Source organism: Bombina bombina, chromosome 6, assembly GCF_027579735.1.
Source record: "Bombina bombina isolate aBomBom1 chromosome 6, aBomBom1.pri, whole genome shotgun sequence".
Taxonomy (NCBI): domain Eukaryota; kingdom Metazoa; phylum Chordata; class Amphibia; order Anura; family Bombinatoridae; genus Bombina; species Bombina bombina.
This window is the reverse complement of record NC_069504.1, coordinates 308,466,199-308,492,923: the sequence shown is the minus strand read 5'-3', so window position 1 is coordinate 308,492,923 and position 26,725 is coordinate 308,466,199.

The following is a 26,725-nucleotide window of genomic DNA, read 5'->3' as shown; positions in this document are numbered from 1 at the left end:
ACATTAATTAAATTTTAATTTATAAGCCAATATTTAAACAATATACATTCTACATAACAATGCATCATTTTAAATATTGAATATTTATGTGTAGGGCCTTAGCTTCTACAGTTAGTTTTAGGTTAGAACAGTTTAGGGTTCAATGATATGCATAGTCATGTACAATGCATTGTTTAAAGCATTGTATATATCTATAGAGTAAAAGGTATTTAATTTATGCTTTCTATTATTTGAAACATAAACATATATTTTCAAATAATAGCAAGCAACCATTGAATACCTTTTAATATATCTACATTCCTTTCAATAATCTAAATTGTTCATGACATTACATATTTTTTCAAAGAGATATGGTAAATACCAGAGGGTAGGCAAAACCTCGCCGGAATAACTGGGCTCCTGGAACTCAGCACCAGACCAGAATTGAGCTGCTTCTTAAAAGGGCTGCCAATCAAGCAGGGTGCAGGGGATCAAAGTTGCCCTTTGAGTATGTTGTCAGCAATTTGATGAGGCACCTAGGGATATCACTTGTTTGGAGGTACTAACTTCTGGGAGGAATGGGGGACCGGAATTGAAGTGTTCCCCATTCTTCCTAGAAGGTAGCAACCCCAAAACAAGTAGCATCCCTAGGTGCCTCATCAGATTGCAGACAACATACTAAAAGGGTGACGATCCCCTGCATGATTGGCACCCCTTTTGAGAAGCGGCACATCAGGGCTCAATTCCAGTCCGGTGCTCAGTTTCATGAGCCCGGCAAGGCAAGTGAGGTTTTGTAGACCCTACGGAGGTCGGCTGCCAGCATTTAGTGCATCTCTGTGACACATTATTTAAACATTGATTATATCTTTAGCGATATAGCTTCATAGTTATAATGGCGAGGTTTGTTAGTTAGTATAATTTATTATATTATAGTGATTTATTTTTTGACAATAGACAGTATTGGGAGTTAGCTGGGGCATTCCAGGTGAGTGTAGGTTAGATATTACATCAGTGCAGGCTGTATTAGGGACTTAGCTGGGTGTTCCGGGGTGTGTAGGTTAGGCGTGACGTAGGTCTAGGCGGTCATGGGGAGTTAGCGGGGAGTGCTAATTGGTGTAGCATGCACTTTGAATCGAACACAGTGATACAAGATCGATATGTTCGAATCAGCGAAGTGCAGGTAGCGAGGAGGGTAGTGGCCATGTTTGTCTTTCCAGCTATAAGCTGTCGAGATTACATTGCATGAGTTAGAGTAGGTGTAATAAAAAATATTTGGAGTGTGTCTAAACAGAAACTATTTTTAGTTTCAGTAAGCGGACTATCTGCACCATGTAGGCCCCCAGCTGCAGCAATATGTCGACAAACGGTGATGTCGGCGATGTGGGTGGTGTCGTCATGCTCCCATTGACTTCAATGGGTGAGACATTGCCGTTCACCAGCATTGCTTGGATACACCCCTATTCTTTAATTATCTCAACAGAACATCGGGCTGCGAGGCTGACGAGGCCAGAGAGGCAGTTTCTCAACAGTCTGTCGATGCTTTGAATATCGGGGCCAGAATCACAAAAGAAATGTTTTGGGTTTTATAACCCATTACACTTTTCCAGTTTACTTATTTCATCAAATATGCTTTGTTCTTTTGCTATCCTTTGTGAGCATACAGAGATAAGCTCTGGAGTATGCATGTGTCTTAAGCACTATATGCAAACCATTGTAGCAAATAATGCTGTTATGTAGTGCTGAGACGGGATACTCCTAAATCTGTCTAGCTATGCTCTCATTTAAAGGAACCAGGACCTCGATCCTATATGCAGCGTCGCCCGCAAAAGCCGGCAACGCCAAATTTTGCGCTGGTTTGGTATCATATATATGGCGTAACCTAGAAGTTACGCTCGTATATTTCTGCCTTCGGCCGTAGTTTTTTGGGCCATAGACAGGTATAATAAACCAGCGCAGTTTGGCATCCAATATACAGCGTAAGGACTTACGTGGCGAAAATGGAGAAATCTTACTCCATTTTCACCTCGCCACAAATTGCAGGCGTAGTAAGCCTTACGCTGTGTATCGGAGCCCTGTAGCTCCCTAAACTACCTGCAAAATAAAACCTAACACCTAACGCATGCGCAATGTCTATCTACCTGTCAACCGCTAACTGCTAAATAAAACCTAACACCTAAAGCATGCGCAATGTCTATCTACCTGTCAACCGTGATCCCGCGCCGCAATCCCTATTAAAAAGTTATTAACCCCTAAACCGCTGCTCCCGGACCCCGCCGCCAGCTTCATTAACTACCCCCTAATGTGAGCCCCTTACACCGCCGCCACCTACATTAACTACCCCCTAATGTGAGCACCTTACACCGCCGCCACCTACATTACCTACCCCCTAATGTGAGCCCCTTACACTGCCGCCAGCTATATTAAATTATTAACCCCTAATCTAATCCCCCTACCCCGCCGCCAGCTATATTAAATTATTAACCCCTAATCTAATCCCCCTACCCCGCCGCCAGCTATATTAAATTAATTAACCCCTAAACTAATCCCCCTATACCGCTGCCACTTATATTAAATTAATTAACCCCTAAAATACTAAACTATCCCTACCACTAAACCTAAGTCTAACCCTACAAATAGCCCTGAAAAGGGCTTTTTGCGTGGCATTACCCCAAAGTAAACAGCTCTATTGCCAGCCCTTAAAAGGGCTTTTTGCGGGGCTTTGCCCCAAAGTAATCAGCTCTTTTACCAGCCCTTAAAAGGGCTTTTGGCGAGCATTGTCACAAAGTAATATAGGTGGCGGCGGTATAGGGGGATTAGATTAGGGGTTAATTAATTTAATATAGGTGGCGGCGGTATAGGGGGATTAGATTAGGGGTTAATAAATGTAATATAGGTAGCGGCGGTGTAGGGGGATTTAGATTAGGGGTTAATTAATTTAATATAGCTGGCGGCGGGGTAGGGGGATTTAAATTAGGGGTTAATAATTTTAATATAGCTGGCGGCGGGGTAGGGGGATTAGATTAGGGGTTAATAATTTTAAAATAGCTGGCGGCGGGGTAGGAGCTCATATTAGGGGGTAGTTAATGTAGGTGGCGGCGGTGTAAGGGGCTCACATTAGGGGGTAGTTAATGTAGGTGGCAGCGGGGTCCTGGAGCAGCGGTTTAGGGGTTAATAACTTTATTAGGTGCAGCGGGGTCCGGGAGCGGCGGTTTAGGGGTTAATACATTTTTTATTATTAGGAGAGTGAGGGGGGATAGCGGATAGAGGGTTAGACGTGTCAGGCTATGTTTGGGAGGCGTGTTAGACAGTACAGGAGATTCAATAACTTAGTCAGGTTTTGTAGGCGCCGGCAGTTTCTAAAGTGCCGTAAGTCACTGGCGACTCCAGAAATTTGTACATACGCAGATTTCTGGACATCGCTGGTTTATCTGACTTACGGCACTTTAGCATCTGATGGCGCCGTATATATGATAGCTTGAGTTGTGAGCTGAAACTACGGGCGGCGGGGGTTCCCTCGCTTGCGCCGCAAACTACGATCTATATCGGATCGCGCCCCAGGTTTCCACAAAGGATACCATGGGAACAAAGAACATTTATAATAGAAGTAAACTGGATTTTTTTTGTGCATGCTTTTGCATAGCTAGAAACCAGACGCGCATTACACATTTTACATTTTTACCCATAGAAAAAAATTTTTTAATTTTTATTATAAAATATATTTCTCCAACATTGGTGTGTCCGGTCCACGGCGTCATCCTTACTTGTTGGGATATTCTCTTCCCCAACAGGAAATGGCAAAGAGTCCCAGCAAAGCTGGCCATATAGTCCCTCCTAGGCTCCGCCCACCCCAGTCATTCTCTTTGCCGTTGCACAGGCAACATCTCCACGGAGATGGTTAAGAGTTTTTTGGTGTTTAAACAAAAATATTAACCGGGAGATAGCTGTACCTTCTTTGTTTCCGAATCCAGTTTCAAAGAAGGAACGTTTGTTACACAATTTGGACGTAGTCCGTGCTCTAAAATTCTATTTAGAGGCTACAAAAGATTTCAGACAAACATCTTCCTTGTTTGTTGTTTATTCTGGTAAAAGGAGAGGTCAAAAAAGCGACTTCTACCTCTCTTTCCTTTTGGCTTAAAAGCATCATCCGATTGGCTTATGAGACTGCCGGACGGCAGCCTCCTGAAAGGATCACAGCTCACTCCACTAGGGCTGTGGCTTCCACATGGGCCTTCAAGAACGAGGCTTCTGTTGACCAGATATGTAAGGCAGCGACTTGGTCTTCACTGCACACTTTTGCCAAATTTTACAAATTTGATACTTTTGCTTCTTCGGAGGCTATTTTTGGGAGAAAGGTTTTGCAAGCTGTGGTGCCTTCCGTTTAGGTAACCTGATTTGCTCCCTCCCTTCATCCGTGTCCTAAAGCTTTGGTATTGGTTCCAACAAGTAAGGATGACGCCGTGGACCGGACACACCAATGTTGGAGAAAACAGAATTTATGCTTACCTGATAAATTACTTTCTCCAACGGTGTGTCCGGTCCACGGCCCGCCCTGGTTTTTTAATCAGGTCTGATGAATTATTTTCTCTAACTACAGTCACCACGGTACCATATGGTTTCTCCTATATATATTTCCTCCTGTCCGTCAGTCGAATGACTGGGGTGGGCGGAGCCTAGGAGGGACTATATGGCCAGCTTTGCTGGGACTCTTTGCCATTTCCTGTTGGGGAAGAGAATATCCCAACAAGTAAGGATGACGCCGTGGACCGGACACACCGTTGGAGAAAGTAATTTATCAGGTAAGCATAAATTCTGTTTTTTTTATATATATATATATATATATATATATATATATATATATAATAATGTTAATGTAAAAGAGATAACTATATCTATATATCTATAGGAATACATATACAGGTATAGGTATATACAGATATATATAGGACTATATATTTAAAAAATAAAAAATAACATTCACCTAGATTACGAGTTTTGCGTTCATGTTTTAAAACCTATCACTAAACCCGAAGATCCACTTACAGTTTTTGAAGTCCCACACACATAAAAATTACGGTTTTTGATGGGACTTCCATAGCGCAGCCATTACGAGTTTTGTGGTGAGGCTAGAAAGCTTGCGTTCCAGCCTATACCAAAAAGATCTGTTTCGCAATCTAAAAGCAGTAGTTATGAGTTTTACTCTACAAAACTATTCCATAAAACTCATAACTAAACTGCTACAAAGTATACTAAACACCCATAAACTACCTATTAACCCCTAAGCCGAGGTCCTCCCACATCACAATTACTATATTAAACTTATTAACCCCTAATCTGCAGCTCCTGACATCGCCACCACTATTTAAAATTATTAACCCCTATTCCACCGCTCCCCGACATTGCCGCTAAACCGCCACCCTCCCGCATCGCAAACACTATTTAAATAGTATTAAACCCTAATCTGACGTTCGCCCACATCACCCCACTATACTAAAGTTATTAAGCCCTACAACACCGCCACTATAATAAACCTATTAACCCCTAAACCACAAGCCCCCCACAACGAAATATACTAAATTAACCCCTTAACGACTGAGGACGTGCAGGGTACGTCCTCAGAAAAAAGGCAGTTAATGCCTGAGAACGTACCCTGCACGTCCTCAGTGTGGAAAGCAGCTGGAAGCGATCCTGCTCGCTTCCAGCTGCTTTCCGGTTATTGCAGTGATGCCTCGATATCGAGGCATCCTGCAATAACATTTTTAAGCCATCCGGTGCAGAGAGAGCCACTCTGTGGCCCTCTCTGCACCGGAGATCGGTTGCTCCCTGTGTTGGTGGGTGGGAGCCGGACCGGGAGGCGGGTGGCGGCCATCGATGGCCCTGTGGAAGTGAAGGGGGGCGGGATCGTGGGCGGGGGTGGCTGGGGGCGCGCACGGGCGCGCGCGCGTGCACGGGAGGGTGGGGGCGGGCGCGTGCACGGGGAGGGAGCGGGTGGGAAAAGCTACACTGCCCAATATTATATCAATAAAAAGATAAAAAAATCGAAAATGAAAATAATCAGCAAGGTGGTGGGGGTTTGTCTGTGGGGGGTGGGGGGGGGGGAAGCTACACTACAGAAAAAAAAAAACAAAGGAAAAAAAAAACACTTTTTATTGTAAACTGGGTACTGGCAGACAGCTGCCAGTACCCAAGATGGCCCCCAATAAGGCAGAGGGGAGGGTTAGAGAGCGGTTTTGGGGGGGATCAGGGAGGTTGGGGGCTAAGGGGGGGATCCTACACAGTAGCATATGTAAATATGCTAAAAAAAAATTTCATTTTTTTTTTAAAACCCTTTTATTTTAGTACTGGCAGACTTTCTGCCAGTACTTAAGATGGCGGGGACAATTGTGGGGTGGGGGAGGGAAGGGAGCTGTTTGGGAGGGATCAGGGGGTGGGATGTGTCAGATGGGAGGCTGATCTCTACACTAAAGCTAAAATTAACCCTGCAAGCTCACTACAAACTCCCTAATTAACCCTTTCACTGCTAGCCATAATACACGTGTGAGGCGCAACAGGATTTAGTGGCCTTCTAATTACCAGAAAGCAACGCCAAAGTCATATATGTCTGCTATTTCTGAACAAAGGGGATCCCAGACAAGCATTTACAACCATTTGTGCCATAATTGCACAAGCTGTTTGTAAATGATTTCAGTGAGAAACCTAAAATTGTGAAAAATTTTACGTTTTTTTTAATTTGATCGCATTTGGCGGTGAAATGGTGGCATGAAATATACCAAAATGTGCCTAGATCAATACTTGGGGTTGTCTACTACACTACACTAAAGCTAAAATTAACCCTACAAGCTCCCTAAAAGCTCCCTAATTAACCCCTTAACTGCTGGGCATGATACACTTGTGGTGCGCAGTGGCATTTAGCGGCCTTCTAATTACCAAAAAGCAACGCCAAAGCCATATATGTGTGCTATTTCTGAACAAAGGGGATCCCAGAGAAGAATTTACAACCATTTATGCCATAATTGCACAAGTTGTTTGTAAATAATTTCAGTGAGAAACCTAAAGTTTGTGAAAAAATTTGTGAAAAAGTGAACAATTTTTTGTATTTGATCGCATTTGGCGGTGAAATGGTGGCATGAAATATACCAAAATTGGCCTAGATCAATACTTTGGGATGTCTACTAAAAAAAAATATATAAATGTCAAGGGATATTCAGGTATTCCTGAAAGATATCAGTGTTCTAATGTAACTAGCGCTAATTTTGGAAAAAAATGGTTTGGAAATAGCAAAGTGCTACTTGTATTTATGGCCCTATAACTTGCAAAAAAAGCAAAGAACATGTAAACATTGGGTATTTCTAAACTCAGGACAAAATTTAGAAACTATTTAGCATGGGTGTTTTTTGGTGGTTTTAGATATGTAACAGATTTTGGGGGTCAAAGTTAGAAAAAGTGTGTTTTTTTCCATTTTTCCTCATATTTTATCATTTTTTTTATAGTAAATTATAAGATATGATGAAAATAATGGTATCTTTAGAAAGTCCATTTAATGGCGAGAAAAACGGTATATAATATGTGTGGGTACAGTAAATGAGTAAGAAGAAAATTACAGCTAAACACAAACACCGCAAAAATGTAAAAATAGCCTTGGTCCCAAACGGACAGAAAATGGAAAAGTGCTCTGGTCACTAAGGGGTTAAACTATTAACCCCTAAACCGCAAGCCCCCCACATCGCAATAAACTAATTTAAACTAGTAACCCCTAAACCTAACAGCCCCCTAACTTTATATTAAAATTACAATTTCTCTATCTTAAAATAAATTAAAACTTACCTGTGAAATTAAAAAAACTAAGTTTAAACTAACAATTAAACTAATATAAGTATTAAACTAAAATGAAACTAACAACCAATTAAATTAAACTAAAATACACATTAAAAAAATCCTAACACTTCTCTAAAACTTACAAACTATCTAATTACAAAAAAATACTTAATTACAAAAAATAGCAAACAAAATTATCCAAAATAAAAAGAATTACACCTAATCTAATAGCCCTATAACATAAAAAAGCCCACCCAACATAAAAAACCTAGCATACAATAAACTACCAATAGCCCTTAAAAGGGCCTTTTGTAGGGCATTGCCCTACGTTTAAAAGCTCTTTTACCTGTAAAAAAATACAAAGACCCCCCAACAGTAAAACCCACCACCCAACTAACCCCCCAAAATAAAAAAAAACTAACTCTAACAAAAATCTAAGCTAACCATTAACCTTAAAAGGGTATTTAGCTCTTTTGCATTGCCCTTAAAAGGGCATTTAGTTTGTTTATGAATAGCCCAAACCCTAAACTAAAACTAAAACCCACTAAAAAAAAACCTTAAAAAAAACTATCACTAACCGCCGAAGAGCCACTTACAGTTTTTGAAGTCCCGCTTGAACGATCTTCATCCAGGCAGCGAAGTCCTCATCCAGGCGGCGAGACGTCTTCATCCAAGCAGCCTCTTCTATCTTCATCCAGGCGGCGAAGTTCTCATCCAGGCAGTGAGAAATCTTCATCCAGTCGGCCTCTTCTATCTTCATCCAGGCGACATCTTCTGTCTTCATCCCAGTGGCACGGAGCGGGTCCATCCTGAAGACACCCGGGGCGGAGCATCCTCTTCATATGATCGCCGCCGTACACTGAATCTTCGATGCAAGGTACGTGATTTAAGATGGCGCCCCTTGCATTCCTATTGGCTGATTTGATTTTGGAAATTCAAATCAGCCAATAGGATGAGAGCTACTGAAATCCTATTGGCTGTTCAAATCAGCCAATAGAATGAGCTACTGAAATCATATTGGCTGCTCAAATCAGTCAATAGGATGAGAGCTACTAAAATCCTATTGGCTGTTCAAATCAACCAATAGGATGAGAACTACTGAAATTCTATTGACTGATTTGAACAGCCAATAGAATTTCAGAAGCTCTCAACCTATTGGCTGTTTTGAACAGCCAATAGAATTTCAGAAGCTCTCAACCTATTGGCTGTTTTGAATTTCCAAAATTTAGCCAATAGGAATGCAAGGGACACCATCTTGAATCGCACAACTTGCATTGAAGATTCAATTTACAGCGCCGAAAATATAAAGAGGGTGCTCTGTGCTGGATGTCTTCAGGAGGAACTTGCTCGGGGCCGCTGGGATGAAGATAGAAGATGCTGTCTGGATGAAGATAGAAGAGGCCGTCTGGATGAAGGCTTCTCGCTGTCTGGATGAGGACTTCGCCGCCTGGATGAAGATAGAAGAGGCTGCTTGGATGAAGACTTCTTGCCGTCTAGATGAAGACTTCGCTGCCTGGATGAAGATCGTTCAAGCAGTACTTCAAAAACTGAAAGTGGATCTTTGGGGTTTAGTTTTTTTTTTAGTTTAGGGTTTGGGCTATTCGTAAACAAGCTAAATGCCCTTTTAAGGGCAATGCAAAAGAGCTAAATGCCCTTTTAACGGCAATGCCTATACAAATGCCCTTTTCAGGGCAATGGTTAGCTTATTTTTTTTTGATAGTTTTTTTATTTTGTGGGTTTGGGGGGGGGTAGGGATTTGTAATGTTAGTGGGTGTTTGTATTTTTTTTTCCAGGTAAAATTGCTGTTTAAGGGCTATTGGTAGTTTATTCTAGATTAGGTTTTTTATTTTGGGGTGGGATTTTTTTAAATGGGTATTAGAATAGGAATAATTTTTATTATTTTGATAATTTGTTTGTTATTTTGTGTAATTTATTTTTTTCGTTTTGGGGTGGGTTTTTATTTTTAGATTAGGACTTGGGCATTTCATAAAAGAGCTGCATGCCCTTTTAAGGGCAGGAAAAAGAGCTAAATGCCCTTTTAAAGGCAATGCCCATACAAATGTCCTTTTTAGGGCAATGGGTAGATTAGGTTTTACTTTATTTTTATTTTGTGGGTTTGGGAGGTGGGGGTTGTATACTGTTAGGGGGTGTTTGTTTTGTTCTGTAGCAAAAGAGGTGTTAACTTTAGGGCAATGCCCCACAAAAAGGCCCTTTTAAGGGCCCTTGGTAGTTTATTTTAGATTAGGCTTTTTTATTTTGGGGTGGGTTTTTTATTTTTTTAAAAGGGTATTAGAATAGGAATAATTTTTATTATTTTGAATAATTTTGTTTGTTATTTTTTGTAATGGTAGTTTTTTTTATTTTTTGTAATGGTAGGCTTTTTATTTTTGTAATGGTAGGTTTTAGTTTAAGGTGATTTATTATAGTGTGGGCGATGTTGGGGTGCAGGGGGATAGGGGTTAATAACTTTAATATAGTGGCGGCAACATTGGGAGCGGCAGTTTAGGGGTTAATAGTTTTATTTAGGTGGCAGCGATATCGGGAGCGGCAGATTAGTGGTTAATAACATTATGTAGGTGGCGGCGATGTCGGGGCAGCAGATTAGGGGTGTTTAGACATGGGGTTTCTGTTATGGTGTTAGGTCTAAACGTAACATTTTTTTTCCCCCATAGACATCAATGGGGTTGCGTTACGGAGCTTTTCATTCCACGATCGCAGTTGTTAGTTGTTTTTTTTTAGTCCGCTCTCCTCATTGATGTCTATGCGGAAAGTGTGCACAAGCACGTCAAAAGAGCACTTGTATTTTGTGTGGTATGGAGCTTAAAAGCACCATATTGCAAGCACAAGCCGGCTGTTTGAAAACTTGTAATAGCTGTGCTATAGGGGGTTAAATAACGCAACTTTTGTTGCATTCGTTAATTTCCCTATAGCGCGCATAACTCGTAATCTAGCTGAGAGTCCTGTATGTGAACAACATTGGAATGTGAAATATATACAGTAAATATACAGTAAATAACATACATAGAGTATGTACACCCACACACATATATATATATATATATATATATATATATATATATATATATATATATATACATACATACATACATACACATATTTATACATATATATGTATGCAGATATACAATACAGCCCTTTGCAGTCAAACACCTTGTCATATGCCATATGCCTTAGGACCCTTATTTTTTTTTAGGTTTTTATGAATAGTTTTTATCAGATTGTGTTTATATGAGTGTAACTGTAATGTAGTGTAAGCAAGCTTTTATGTCACGCTAACCTGACAAGTGTAAAATGTGATTGCACTCTTGCAATCACTTTTACTTTCAACTTGTAATATGAGTGCTATTTCCGTTGCAGGCAAAAAGCCATTATCACTCAAACACAACAGTTAGTGTGCCTCTTATTATCTAGCTCCTTATCAGATCTAAGCAATAAGTTGTGTAATTTAGGGGGTGCTAGTTTAGGGGTCTTGGGGGTTAACTGTTAGGTAGTAAAGTAGTGTAGTTGTAGTTTGCATTCATGGGTGGTTTAGGGGTTGATAGGTTAGGGGGTTTCTTGTGATGGGTGACTGTGTTGGTTTAGGGTTAAATGGTTAGAGGGTGGATAGGTTAATAAGTTATGGCAGACTATGAGTGTGTTTTATGATGACCCATATCATACTTCATACTATCATACATAACTTTGAGGGCTTTGTGACAAGGAAAGAGGCCTGTTTAGGATGATGACTGTAACTTTCATTGCATTGCTGTCATGTCCATGATTGAACCTTGGACCTCTATTGCTAGTTCTCTCTCAGCCTGCTGCTCTGCCTCAACTCCACTGGAGGGCTCTGACTTAGGCTGAGAGTTTCTTTGTGCTGCTATCTGCACTAGCTAGCTCTCTGGCTCCACCAAGTGGGCACTCCAGTTTTTTGCCCTCAAGCTGACACTCCTGTCTTCGGCCCCCAAATGAGCACTCCAGTCTTGACCTTCAAGTGGACTCTCCTGCCTTTATGGGAACTCCTTTCTCCGGCCCTCAAGTGGACACTGTCAAGAAACTCATACCACTGGCTCCTATTAGTGCTCATGATGTAACTAAGTTTGTCACCTCAACACTTTGGGGGAAATTTATCAAAGCGTCAAAGATGTTGCATTCGCAGGAGTCAATACGCTCACCAAACATCGTCAAATATTGCGGCCGCGGATCTCAATATGATCTCCAGATTTATTAAAAAAACCATCAAAAACACGCGTGTCAAGTACGGCGTGATGAGCATCGGACTGTTGTTAACTAACAGTCATCGATCTTGCGTCTTTTCAGGATTTTCCCAACTTTATTTATACCTTCATCACTATCCATGAACAAGCACATTTTTCTAGCACATTATTGTACATAGTGGAAATGGGGTTTTTTTCGGAGCAGGAATTCATTGCCAATATAGCAAGTAGCAACATATTTGGTGCAAAGTGGACAGTCAATTATTAGAATTTTTTGGAAGATTGTGCATACATATTTCATTATGTATACATATATATATATATATATATATATATATAAATATATATATATATATATATATATATATATATATATATATATATATATATATATATATATATATTATTCCTTGATGTATTTATATGTATGTATCTATCTACATATGTATCTATTTAAATGTAAAAATAAAAGATGTATTTTTGTATAAATCTATGTAAAGATACATATGAATATATATTTATTATTATTATTTTTTAGTATAAAAAAATTCCTAAATTAAAAGGATACCAATATCATAGAAGAACATCTCAATCAAGATTACAACCCTTGAACTTTTTATTAAAGGGACACTAAACACAATTATTAACTTTCTGGATTCAGATAGAACATTCATTTGAAATCAACTTTCAAAATTACACTTATTATCAATTTTTCCTCGTTCACATGCTATCTTGATTTTAAAAAGCTATACTGCAAGCTTAAGAGCCCATTTTTGGTTCAGCACCAGGGTAGCGCTTGCTGATTTGTGGCTAAATGTAGCAAACCAATCAGCAAGCGCTATTTAACTATGGTTGCAATCATAATTCAGATTTTCTGTGTTTGGATGGCAGCATTGTGGAGACTTAAAAGGTCAGTGATTACTGTTTCTTTTTAAATAACATTTTAAGAACAATGTGGTGTATTAACATTGCCAAACCTAAGTTAGAAAGAGAATGCAATGTCGAACATTATGATATGCCATTTTACAATAATTCAATGTATTTTTCAAGCACAAAAGAAAACAATGACATTCAAAATACATAGAAATGACTTTAAAATGGCATTCTACTTCCAACAAAGGATAGCAACAAAATTAAAAAAGTGCCATTATGTGTTTTGAAGTTAAAATATAATGACTGACCTTTTAAGCCTCCCTGACGCTGCCATGCAAACACAGAAAATCAGAGTTCAGATTTCATCCATAGCTAAATACTCATGTGTTGTGCATAAGTAATTGATTGAATTGCACAAAGAATACACCTGCATTTATTACACCTGCATTTATTACAGCTGTTGAACATGCAAAACATAGAATGCCATTTTAAAATCATGTCAATGTATTTTTAATGCCACTGTTTTCATTATCTTGCTATCCTTTGTGTGAATTTGTTTTTCATTTTTCATTCTTTTGCTATCGTTTGTGTAAATGTTTCTGTTTTTAAAGTTTTCATTCTCTTGCTATCCTTTGTGTGAATTTTTCTTTTTTTTTAACTTTTCATTCTCTTGCTATCCTTTGTGTGATTTTTTTTTAAAAAAATTAACTTTTCATTCTTTTGCTATCCTTTGTTCAAAAATGTATTTAAAGAGTGAATTAAATAATAATGTAGCGTATGACCATTGAAAATGACAGAAAGCTATTTAATAACTTTGTGTTATAAGCGTATATACAATATTAAACATGGTGCAAATAGATTGTAAAAATAAAGATCAATATTTTTAAATGTAAAAATGTATCTCTATATAGTGCACCAAATTTGTAGCAATAATAATAATAATTGTTCAATTTTTAAAGGTTATACATATTTAATAGTTTATAATTGAATTTTATTAGGTGATATGCTTCATTCTCTTGTAGCATTGAACATAGGATTTCTGTGTTTTCCAACTCCCATTGAGTTCTATGGAATTCGCGACCTCAAGGTTGGCAGATTGAAAACTAGGTACGCTGCGTCAGAAAAGACGCGAGCGTAAATGTTGAATTTTTTTATAACTTTTTAAAAACTTCAAGTAGTGTCGAATAGGAGGACGAATGAACATAATTCTGCTATAATTCGACGGGGTTTCAACTCGCATCGATCTGCGCCGATCTGTGTCAGATTGAGACCGCCGGATCGTATGTTACGTCACAAAATTCAACTTCTTCCGATCTTGAGGCTTTGATAACTAGGTCGGATCAATCTCGTGACTATTATGATGCAGAATTCAAGCGTATTTTCGGTTGACGATTTGATAAATATCCCCCCCATAGGCTCCAATCTCCTGAACCCGCACTATGGATCGTGACAATTGCTAGTGATACAGATTGGAAGGCTCCTGTTCCTCTTGATCAATTTTGTCTGGAACTTTGTGTAGTTGTAGCATTAGTTAGCTTGGGTGGGTCTGCCAGCAGATTTGGAAAGTTTGATCTATTCGGTCTTTTTTATTCATAGGAGATTGATGGCAAGATAGACTCACTACACATACTTTTCTTTCTTCACAGATGCATTCCTCATCAATCCCTACCTCTTCTGCTGAACATGAGACTTTAAATAAAACCATGCAGATCGATGCAATCAGAGGGCCTTTCTCCTCTGCTGTATGTTTAAAGCATAGGAACCTGAATTTATGCTTTAACTATGGTGAGGCTGGTCAATTTCTACAAGATTGTCCATTGAGGTCTAGAAAGAGCAGAAAGAGGTAATATGGGATTCAGCAGCATTGTATTTATCAGTTCCCCTTACCTTGCAATGGTCCACAGGGGTAACACAGATGGATGCAATTGTTGATTCAGGTGCAAGTAGCTGTTTCTTTGACTCTAAACACTATTCTAATTCAACTGTTTGTAGCTGATAGCAGTGTAAATGTGGTCATATTCTAAAAGAAACTCTTCCATTAATCGTTATAATTGTTCCAGACAGAGAGAGACTTTACAGTTTTATGTTGTTGATTGCCCTTATTTCCTGTGATTTGGGGCTTGCTTTAGTTATGAATGCATAACCCATCAATAATCCCTCAAAACAATGGGATACTGACAGTAAAACTATTTCTTCCTTCTCTTGTCAGAGTTCCTACTTATGCCAGCCTGCTACATTTTGAGTGTTCATCAGGATATTCTGGAAACTTTATCTGAACAATATAGATACTCTGATGTGTTTGAGAAGAAGGGACATAATATCTTCCTCCTAGACATCCTTATGACTGTCCCAAGAACTCTGATACCCTTTGGAAGAATTTTTCTTTTATCTCGACCTAAGTTACACCATTTGAAGGAATATATTGATAACAATTTAGATTAACGGTTTACCAGGCCTTCCACTTTTCCAGTTGGGGCAGGAATCTGTTTTGTTGAAAAGAAAGATGGACATCTGTGCCATTTTTTTGGATAAAAGAGCTCTAAACAGTATCACTATCAATAACAGGTACCCTTTGCCACTTATCCCTGAAATGCTGAACATAATCAAGGTAATTCAGGTTTTTACAAAGCATTTTTAATTAATTTTGGTAATGTTTTTTTTTATTTTCTGTAGTTTTAGTGTTTGTTATTTTGTGTAACTTAGGAGGTGTTAGGTTAGGGATCTTGGGGGGTTAGCTGTAGTTAAGTACTGTAGCAGTAGTTTGTGTTGATTGGTTGTGACGGTTTTGGGGTTAATAGGTTAGGGTATTCTTGCGGTGGGGGTTGTGGCGGTTTATAGGTAAATAGGTTAGAAAGTTTATGGCGATGGGTTATTGGCGGTTTAGGAATTAAGTAGTGTAGGGTTAGTTTGTGGTAGTGGGTTATGTTGGTTTTTGGGTACATAGGTATATTTATTAGGCTTGGTACTATATATTTAAAAGAGATCCTTTACTTTACATCACCAATGTCGGTGTCAATGCAGCTTGGAATATATCGCCAGTATCGCCACCCATTGTGATGTATAGTAAAACACCTCTCAACAATGCTGCCTTTAAACAGTAATGTTGGCCCTTTTGAATATTTTTTGCTTTCTCAACACCGTGTCGAATCCTTTTTGAATATATCACCACATCACAGCACTTTCAATCATCAGGGCCTATGTATGAAAACCTTCAACTCTATATAACAAATTTAGTTGAAAGGCATGAAGTTCTTACATAGAGTGAGTAAGTACAGTAAGCTGCTGTGACAGAATGCCGATATTTGCTATCTCCACTGGATCCATGCTGGCTTTTTTATTTTAAAAGGCAATAAGGAGTTTACTTTTGATTTCTGGATATATGAAGTATGCAGATATCATAAACAAGTCAAGGTAATCAACAGATAAGCACAACCAAATTTCAGCACAGGGTTAATCCAAGAGAGTAGTCAGTAGCCAGGCTTAAATTCAATATCAGAGTATCCATCAGTAGTGATGTCGCAAACCTAAAATTTTGCGTTCGCAAACGGCGAACGCGGACTTCCGCAAAAGTTTGCGAACCGGGCGAACCACCATAGACTTCAATAGGCAGGCGTATTTTAAAACCCCCAGGGACTATTTCTGGCCACAAAAGTGATGGAAAAGTTGTTTCAAGGGGACTAACACCTGGACTGTGGTAGGGGATCCATAGCAAACTCCCATGGAAAATTACATAGTTGATGCAGAGTCTGGTTTTAATCCATAAAGGGCATAAATCACCTAACATTCCTAAATTGTTTGGAATAACGTGTTTTAAAACATCAGGTATGATGTTGTATCGTTCAGGTAGTGTAAGGGTTTTTTTTTTTTTAAATGTACACTACTGTTTTAGCAGACATGACTTGCACTGGTGTGACACTGTGCCCTGGCAGGACCTGGAACGCACACGTGTGAGGGAAACTGACTGCTATTATTTCACAGTAACAAAAGTTTTTTTCTTTTTTAAATGTATGTAACCTACTGTTTTAGTAGATATGACTTGCACTGGTGTGACACTGTGCCCTGGCAGGACCTGGAGCGCACACATGTGAGGGAAACTGACTGCTATTATTTCACAATAAAAAAGTTGTTTTTTTTAAATGTATGTACACTACTGTTTTAGCAGATATGACTTGCACTGGTGTGACACTGTGCCCTGGCAGGACCTGGAACGCACACTTTTAAGGGAAACTGACTGCTATTATTTCACAGTAAAAAAAGGTTGTTTTTTTTTAAATGTATGTACACTACTGTTTTAGTAGATGTGACTTGCACTGGTGTGACAATGTGCCCTGGCCGGACCTGGAGCGCACACGTATGAGGGAAACTGACTGCTATTATTTCACAATAAAAAGGGTGTTTTTTTTTTTAAATGTATGTACACTACTGTTTTAGCAGATATGACTTGCACTGGTGTGACACTGTGCCCTGGCAGGACCTGGAACGCACACTTTTAAGGGAAACTGACTGCTATTATTTCACAGTAAAAAAAGTTTTTTGTTTTTTTTTAAATGTATGTACACTACTGTTTTAGTAGATATGACTTGCACTGGTGTGACAATGTGCCCTGGCAGGACCTGGAGCGCACACGTGTGAGGGAAACTGACTGCTATTATTTCACAATAAAAAAGGGTTGTTTTTTTTAAATGTATGTACACTACTGTTTTAGCAGATATGACTTGCACTGGTGTGATGCTGTGCCCTGGCAGGACCTGGAACGCACACGTGTGAAGGAAACTGACTGCTATTATTTCACAATAAAAAAGGTGTTTTTTTTTTTAAAATGTATGTACACTACTGTTTTAGCAGATATGACTTGCACTGGTGTCACACTGTGCCCTGGCCGGACCTGGAACGCACACGTGTGAAGGAAACTGACTGCTATTATTTCACAGTAAAAAAAAGCTTTGTTGTTTTTTTAAATGTACAGTACACTACTGTTTTAGCAGATATGACTTGCACTGGTGTCACACTGTGCCCTGGCAGGTCCTGAAACGCACACGTGTGAAGTAAACTGACTGCTATTATTTCAAATTAAAAAAAGGTTGTTTTTTTTTTTAAATGTACACTACTGTTTTAGCAGATATGACTTGCACTGGTGTCACACTGTGCCCTGGCAGGACCTCAAACGCACACGTGTGAATGAAAATGACTGCTATTATTTCAAATTAAAAAAAGTTTTTATTTTATTTTAAATGTACACTACTTTTTTTTAGCAGATATGACTTGCACTGGTGTCAAACTGTGCCCTGGCAGGACCTCAAATGCACACGTGTGAAGGAAAATGACTGCTATTATTTCAAATTAAAAAAAGTTTTTTGTTTTTATTAAATGTACACTACTGTTACACCAGATATGAGTGGTGGCACTGGGCATGAGAACTAGCGCATCGAAGGGGTAAGTTGCACAGCGATGGGCAGTAAATATAAATATATTTGTATACGAATATATATATATATGTATGTGTTAATTTGTTTTGGTATTGTTATTTTGTATTATCTGACGAAGGGGGTAACACCCCGAAACGTTACATTAAAGGTAACTTTGGAAATCCTGGCGAGTGCATCCCCATTCTTTACTAGAACTAGCCTGCTGTCTATATATATATATATATATATATATATATATATATATACTGTATATATATATATATATATATATATATATATATATATATATATATATATATATATATATATATATATATATATATATATATATATATACAGGGACACAGTTCCCCATAGACCGCAATGTAAAGGCACTTTTCAGTGCCAATTTTTTTTTCTAACACCCCACTCCCACCAACTTAAACCCCACTCCATTTTTTTTATTTTCATAAACAGCACTATACTTAATTTTAAGGTCCATTTGGGGGACATTTATAAAATTAACCAGAGATCTGATCTCTGGTTAATTTTAAGAGTGCTAATTGCTACCACTTGTAATGGCTGGTTATTTATTTTGCACCTGTAAACAAGCAAATTTGCCTATTTACGAGTGTGTGATAAATTAGTGCTCCACTTCTAATCTAGCCCTTAATATTTTCCATCATTGTTTAATAAAATTACTTTTCCTGTTTTGGCATGTTTTTTCCCCTAGTACGGGAAATAATTTTCTCGTAGAAGAAAGTGGCTACTATTTTAAACAGGATTTTTACAGTTGTCATACTGTAAATTGTGAAGCATCTAAGTGAGGAGTTTTAAATATAATGCCAAGTTGCAAAATCACAGTATACTGTATAGACTGCAATTTTAAAACCTCACTGTACACACTATATTTTCAAAACCTTACTTCTACTGCACAGAAAATGTTTTTTCTTTGCCACATTTGTATAACTGTAAAAATATAACAAATACTTCCAATCACAATCACACAATTGCCGGGAGATACCCCTTTCTTAAAGGGACAGTAAACACTAAAATTGTTATTATTTACATTTCTAAATGTCTGCCTGTTTCTAAGCCACTACAGACAGCCTCATCACATACTTTTTATTTGCTTTTCACTACAGGAGACTGCTAATTCATGTGGGAAATATAGATAACATTGTGTTCATGCCGGTGAAGTTATTTAAGAGTCAGCACAACACAGCACTAATTGGCTAAAATGCAAGTAAAAAGATAATAAATAAAAAGTCATGTGATCAGGGGGCTGTCAGAAGATGCTTAGAAACAAATTAATAACAGAGGTAAAAAGTATATTAATATAACTGTATTGGTTATGCAAAACTGGGGAATGGGTAATAAAGGGATTATCTATCTTTTAAAACAATAAAAATTATATTGTAGACTGTCCCTTTAAAGATTGAATACTGGACTTTACAATGCCAGAAATGTGACTATGGATTAAAAAGAACGGTTATAATAACAGGTTTGCGAAACGCCATGGGGATAGATTAAACAAGCAGCGGATGCTGCTTTCTATGCCCGAAGTTTCCGGCTCGCCGGAAACGTAAGTGAAGAAGCAATGGCCCACCACCTTAACTTGTCCGCCACTAATCGAGATGATTGACACCCCCTGCTAGCCGCCGATTGGCCGCGAATGTGCAGGGGGCGGCATTGCACAAGCATTTAACAAGAAGTGCTTGTGCAATGTTAAATGCCGACAGCGTATTCTGTCAGAATTTAGAAATGTTGGGCTGACATGATTCGATACAGCAAATCATGTCCGCCCGGCACTTGGCAAATCTACACCTATGTCTCAATGTTACGGTTGAGATTTCTAGCATTTTTTTTTTATAGATATCGTTAGATATTTGGGATATCATGCATATGTAGCACAGTTTGAGGGAGGCTTAATGCATTTTAATGCAGGATTATGATTAATCTCACATTTGAGTGTAAAAAATGCTACCTTGATGAAATTTTTACTATTTGACGTGATTGTTTGGATACTCATTTGTGAAGGAAGGGCTACTTTAATGCACTGGACTTTGCAGTAATATTTATATTGAACAGCTTGTATCCATCTACTAAATAACCATTGCAAACATGGTGCTACAGCCAATTATATAAATATTAACAATATGACTGTCACTTATAAACTTAAACAAATACTGTATCATACCAATAGAGTCTCATTCTAACAGAGACAAGGAACTGAAGCCAACTATGGGCTTTATTACAAGTAGAGCATAATGGATAGTGCAGGGCACGTAATCCTTTGTTAAACCTTACACTAAGAATAGTTCACAATCTGGAGCAAGATTACATATGTGGCGGCTCCCGCAAAAGCCGACGACATCAGTTTTTACACAGTTTTGGTATCACATATACATGCGGCGCTTATATTTCCCCTCTCGCCCGCAATTTTTACTCCCTTAAGCTAACATAGAACTGTGTCACAAAAATCGGTATCCCATATTCAGCGCAAGGACTTACGCAGCGAAAATTGATAAATTTTACTCCATTTTAACGTCGCCGCACATAGGCAGGAGCAGCAAGACTTACGCTGAGTATTTGAGCACAGTAGCCCCCTGAAAATAGTAACTAACACCTAACACATGCGGAATATCTATCTACCTCCTGAAAATAACTAACACCTAATGCATGCGAAATATCTATCTACCTGTCAAAAGCCAAACCCACCGCAATAACTAATAAACTATATTAACCCCTAATCCGCCAACCCCCACATCGCAAAACATCTAATTAACCTATTAACCCCTAATCCACCATCCCCCACCAACAAAATAAACTTAATTAACCTATTAACCCTTAAGCCACCATTAATACACATCGCAACAAACCTAATAAATCCATTAAACCCCTAAGCCGCCAAATCCACACAATGCAATAATCCTAATAAAACTATTAACCCCTAAACCGCCAAACCCACACTATGCAATAATCCTAATAAAACTAATAACCCCTAAACCACCAAACCCCCAAAACACAAATAACTAATTCAATTACTAACCCTTCTAACCTAACACCCCCTAAATTAACCCCAATTACCTAAATTAAAAAACACTAAGTTACAAACAATTAAAATAAAAAAGCTAACATTACTTAAAAAAAACCTAAGTTTAAATTGATCTAAGATTACAAAAAATACAAAATTCTAACATTACATTACAAAATAATAAACCATATTAAATTAAACCTAATCCCTATGAAAATAAAAAAAAGTATCTGTGCATCTTATTCTTTATAGTAGTGTCTATTATATGCAGTTATATGAAAATGAGTGTATACTGTCCCTTTAAGTTTGTATTTATTTTAACTAGGTAGACTAGTTAGTAAATAGTTATTAACTATTTACTAATTACCTAGTTAAAATAAATAAAAATTTACCTGTGAATGAAAAGTAAAACCTAAGCTGCCTTACACTAAAACCTAACATTACAAAAAATAAATAAAACTACCATTGCAAAAATAAAAAAACTACCATTACAAAAATTAAAAAAACACAAAAAATTAAAAAAAACCTACCATTACAAAAAATAACAAACAAAATTATCCAAAACAATAAAAATTATTATAAAAAAACACCCCAAAATAAAAAAAACGAATCTATAATAAACTAAAAAAAACACCCCAAAATAAAAAAAACAAATCTATAATAAACTACCAAGAGCCCTTAAAAGGGCCTTTTGTAGGGCATTGCCCCAAAGTTAACAACTCTTTTGCTAAAAAAGAAAATCAAACACCCCCTAACAGTATACAAACCCCCCACCACAAACCCACAAAATAAAATTAAAGTTATTAAACATAATCCCATTGCCCTGAAAAGGGCATTAAGCTATTATACTGCACATTAAAAAAATTGCTATTCTTAAAAAAAAAAAAACACCCCAAAAAGAAAAATACACAAAATAACAAACAAATTATTCAAAATAATAAAAAAAATCCTATTCTAAACCGTTTAAAAAAAAAAAACAACCCAAAATAAAAGAACCCTTATCTATAAAAAAAACTACTAATAGCCCATTAAAGGGCCTTTTGTAGGGCATTGCCCTAAAGTTAACATCTCTTTTTTTACAAAATAAAAAAAACACCCCCTAACATTACAAACCCCAACCAACACAAAACCCACAAAATAAAAAACCTAACTGAAAAAAAAATAATCTACCTATTGCCCTGAAAAGGGCATTTGTATGGGCATTGCCCTTAAAAAGGGTATTCAGCTCTTCTAAGATTGCCCATTAGCCCTAATCTAAAAAAAAAAAACACCCCCAAAAAAACTTAAAAAACCCTAACACTAACCCCTCTTTAGGTACTCACAGTTGCTGAAGTCCAACTTAAACGATCTTCATCCCAGCGGCTTAATTTTCATCCAGGCGGCTCCATCTTCATCCATCGAGGGACCGGCATCTTCCTCTTCCCTGCAGAGGTGGAGCGGTCAATGTGCAGAGGCAGAGTAAGTTTGTATTTATTTTAACATGGGAGTTAGTAATAATTATTTACTAACGAGTCTACCTATTTAAAATAAATACAAACTTACCTGTGAAATAAAAGTAAAACCTAAGCTAGCTACAATATAACTATTAGTATACTGTAGCTATCTTAGGTTTGTTTTATTTCTCGGGTAAGTTTGTATTTAGTTAACAATTGTAACTTTAATCTAGCTCTATTTTAATTATGTTAAAAATAGGGGGTGTTAGGTTTAGGGTTAGGGTTAGGGTTACGATTAGGGTTAGGTTTAGGGTTAGGGGTTAATATAGTTTAATTTAGGTTGTTGTGATGAGGGGGTGTGGTTTAGGGGTTAATAGTTTTAGTCAGTGTCGGCGATGTCGAGAACGGCGGTTTAGGGGTTAATACTATATTTAGTGATTTGGTTGGTAATGGAGATGTTTGTGAATGGTGGTTTAGGGGTTAATAGGTTTAGGTAGTGTTGGTGATGTGGGGAGGTGCGGTTTGGATGTTAATAGGTTTAGTTAGTGTTGGCGATGTGGGGAAATGACACTTTAGGGGTTAATAACTTTAGTGATTTAGTTAGTGTCGGCGATGTGGAGGGGCTGCAGTTTAGGGGTTAATAGGTTTAGGTAGTGTTGGCAATGTGGGGGGGCGGCACTTTAGGGATTAAAAGCTTTATTTAGTGGCGGTGTGGGTGGCAAGGGCAGTTTTACATAATTTTGTTTCGGCATTCACCGGCATATTAGTTACGTTAAATTAAATAGTTTTTTGGGATCCTTTCATTTTTTTGGGATTCATTCTTTATTCATATGTATTATTCTATAACTTGGTTCAGAAAAGAATAATGCATATGAGATAAGAATGGATCTGAAAAAACAAATGGATCAGAAAAGACGAAAGGATCTGAAAAAATTAACGGATCCAAAACCGATTTAACGGAATGTAACTAATTTGGCGAAACAATTTTTTTTAAAACGTCTAATTTGCCGAAACAAAATTATTTTTTAACTAGTTTAAAACTAAATGAAACTAATCAAATTTTTCAGCGGCGCACATGTCATATATATATATATTTATATTTAGAAAGAAAAAAACATAATTTATTTAAGAACTTACCTGATAAATTCATTTCTTTCATCTTGGCAAGAGTCCATGAGCTAGTGACGTATGGGATATACAAACCTACCAGGAGGGGCAAAGTTTCCCAAACCTCAAAATGCCTATAAATACACCCCTCACCACACCCACAATTCAGTTTAACGAATAGCCAAGTAGTGGGGTGATAAAGAAAGGAGTAAAAAGCATCAACAAAGGAATTTGGAAATAATTGTGCGTTATACAAAAAATCATAACCACCATAAAAAGGGGGGTCTCATGGACTCTTGCCAATATGAAAGAAATGAATTTATCAGGTAAGTTCTTACATAAATTATGTTTTATTTCAAGTAATTGGCAAGAGTCCATGAGCTAGTGACATATGGGATAGTAATACCCAATATGTAGAACCCCACAGAAGAGTCACTAGAGAGGGAGGGATAAAATAATAGCAGCCATTTTCTGCTGAAAAAAATAAATCCACAACCCAAAATATAAGTTTATTCTCATAATGAAAAGAAAAAAACTCAAACATAAGCAGAGAAATCAAGCTGAAACAGCTGCATGAAAAATGTTTCTACCAAAAACTGCTTCTGAAGAAGCAAATACATCAAAACGGTAGCATATAGTAAATGTATGCAAAGAAGACCAAGTTGCTGCTTTGCAAATCTGATCAACTGAAGCTTCATTCTTAAAAGCCCACGAAGTGGAGACTGATCTAGTAGAATGAGCTGTAATTCTCGGAGGCGGGCCTGACCCGACTCCAAATAAGCCTGATGAATCAAAAGCTTTAACCAAGATGCCAAAGAAATGGCAGAAGCCTTATGACCTTTCCTAGAACCAGAAAAGATAACAAATAGACTAGAAGTCTTCCTGAAATCTTTAGTAGCTTCAACATAATATTTCAAAGCTCTTACCACATCCAAAGAATGTAAGGATCTCTCCAAAGAATTCTTAGGATTAGGACACAAAGAAGGGACAACAATTTAATGTTGTTAGAATTCACAACCTTAGGTAGAAATTTAAATGAAGTCCGCAAAACTGCCTTATCCTGATGGAAAATCAGAAAAGGAGATTCACAAGAAAGAGCAGATAATTCAGAAACTCTTCTGGCAGAACAGATGGCCAAAAGGAACAACACTTTCCAAGAAAGTAGTTTAATGTCCAAAGAATTCATAGGCTCAAACGGAGGAGCCTGTAAAGCCTTCAAAACCAAATTAAGACTCCAAGGAGGAGAAATTGATTTAATGACAGGCTTGATATGGACCAAAGCCTGTACAAAACAGTGAATATCAGGAAGCTTAGCAATCTTTCTGTGAAATAAAACAGAAAGAACAGAGATTTGTCCCTTCAAGGAACTTGCAGACAAACCCTTATCCAAACCTTCCTGAAGAAACTATAAAATTCTCGGAATTTTAAAAGAATGCCAGGAGAATTTATGAGAAGAACACCATGAAATATAAGTCTTCCAAACTCGATAATAAATCTTCCTAGAAACAGATTTACGATAATGATTTGAGATCCTGATGGAAAAACTTAATGGAAGTGGCCAAGGTTGCCAAATGGTCATCCGGACAAGATCCACATACCAAACCCAGTTAGGCCATGCTGGAGCTACCAGCGACACAAATGATTGCTCCATGATGATCTTGGAAATCACTCTTGGAAGAAGAATCAGAGGCGGTAAGATATAAGCAGGTTGGTAACACCAAGGAATTGCTAACGCATCCACTGCTTCCGCCTGAGGATCCCTGGACCTGGACAGGTACCTGGGTAGTTTCTTGTTTAGATGGAAAGCCATCAGATCTATTTCTGGAAGACCCCACATCTGAACAATCTGAGAAAACACATCTGGATGGAGCGACCACTCCCCCGGATGTGCAGTCTGACGGCTGAGATAATCCGCTTCCCAATTGTCTATACTTGGGATATGAACCGCAGAAATTAGACAGGAGCTGGATTCCACCCAAGCAAGTATCCGAGATACTTCTTTCATAGCTTGGGGACTGTGAGTCCCACCCTGATGATTGACATATGCCACAGTTGTGATATTGTCTTTCTGAAAATAAATGAACGGTTCTCTCTTCAACAGTGGCCAAACCTGAAGAGCCCTGAAAATAGCACGGAGTTCTAAAATATTTATTGGTAACCTCGCTTCTTGAGATTTCCAAACCCCTTGTGCTGTCAGAGATCCCCAGACAGCTCCCCAACCTGAAAGACTTGCATGTGTTGTGATCACAGCCCAGGATGGACGAAAAAAAGAGGACCCTTGAACTATAAGATGGTGATCTAACCACCAAGTCAGAGAGAGTCGAACATTGGGATTTAAGGATATTAATTGTGATATCTTTGTATAATCCCTGCACCATTGGTTCAGCATACAAAGCTGTAGAGGTCTCATATGAATACGAGCAAAGGGGGTCGCGTCCGATGATACAGTCATGAGACCTAAAACTTCCATGCATATAGCTACTGAAGGGAATGATTGAGACTGAAGGTTCCGACAAGCTGAAACCAATTTTAATCATCTCTTGTCTGTTAGAGACAGAGTCATGGACACTAAACCTATCTGGAAACCTAAAAAGGTGACCCTTGTCTGTGGAATCAAAGAACTTTTTGGTAAATTGATCTTCCAACCATGTCTTTGAAGAAACAACACTAGTTGATTTGTGTGAGATTCTGCAGAATGTAAAGACTGATTGTCCAAATAAGGAAACACCACAATACCCCATTCTCTGATTACAAAGAGTAGGGCACTGAGAACCTTTGAAAAGATTCTTGGAGCTGTCGTTAGGCCAAATGGAAGAGCGACAAATTGGTAATTCTTATCTAGAAAAGAGAATCTCAGAAACT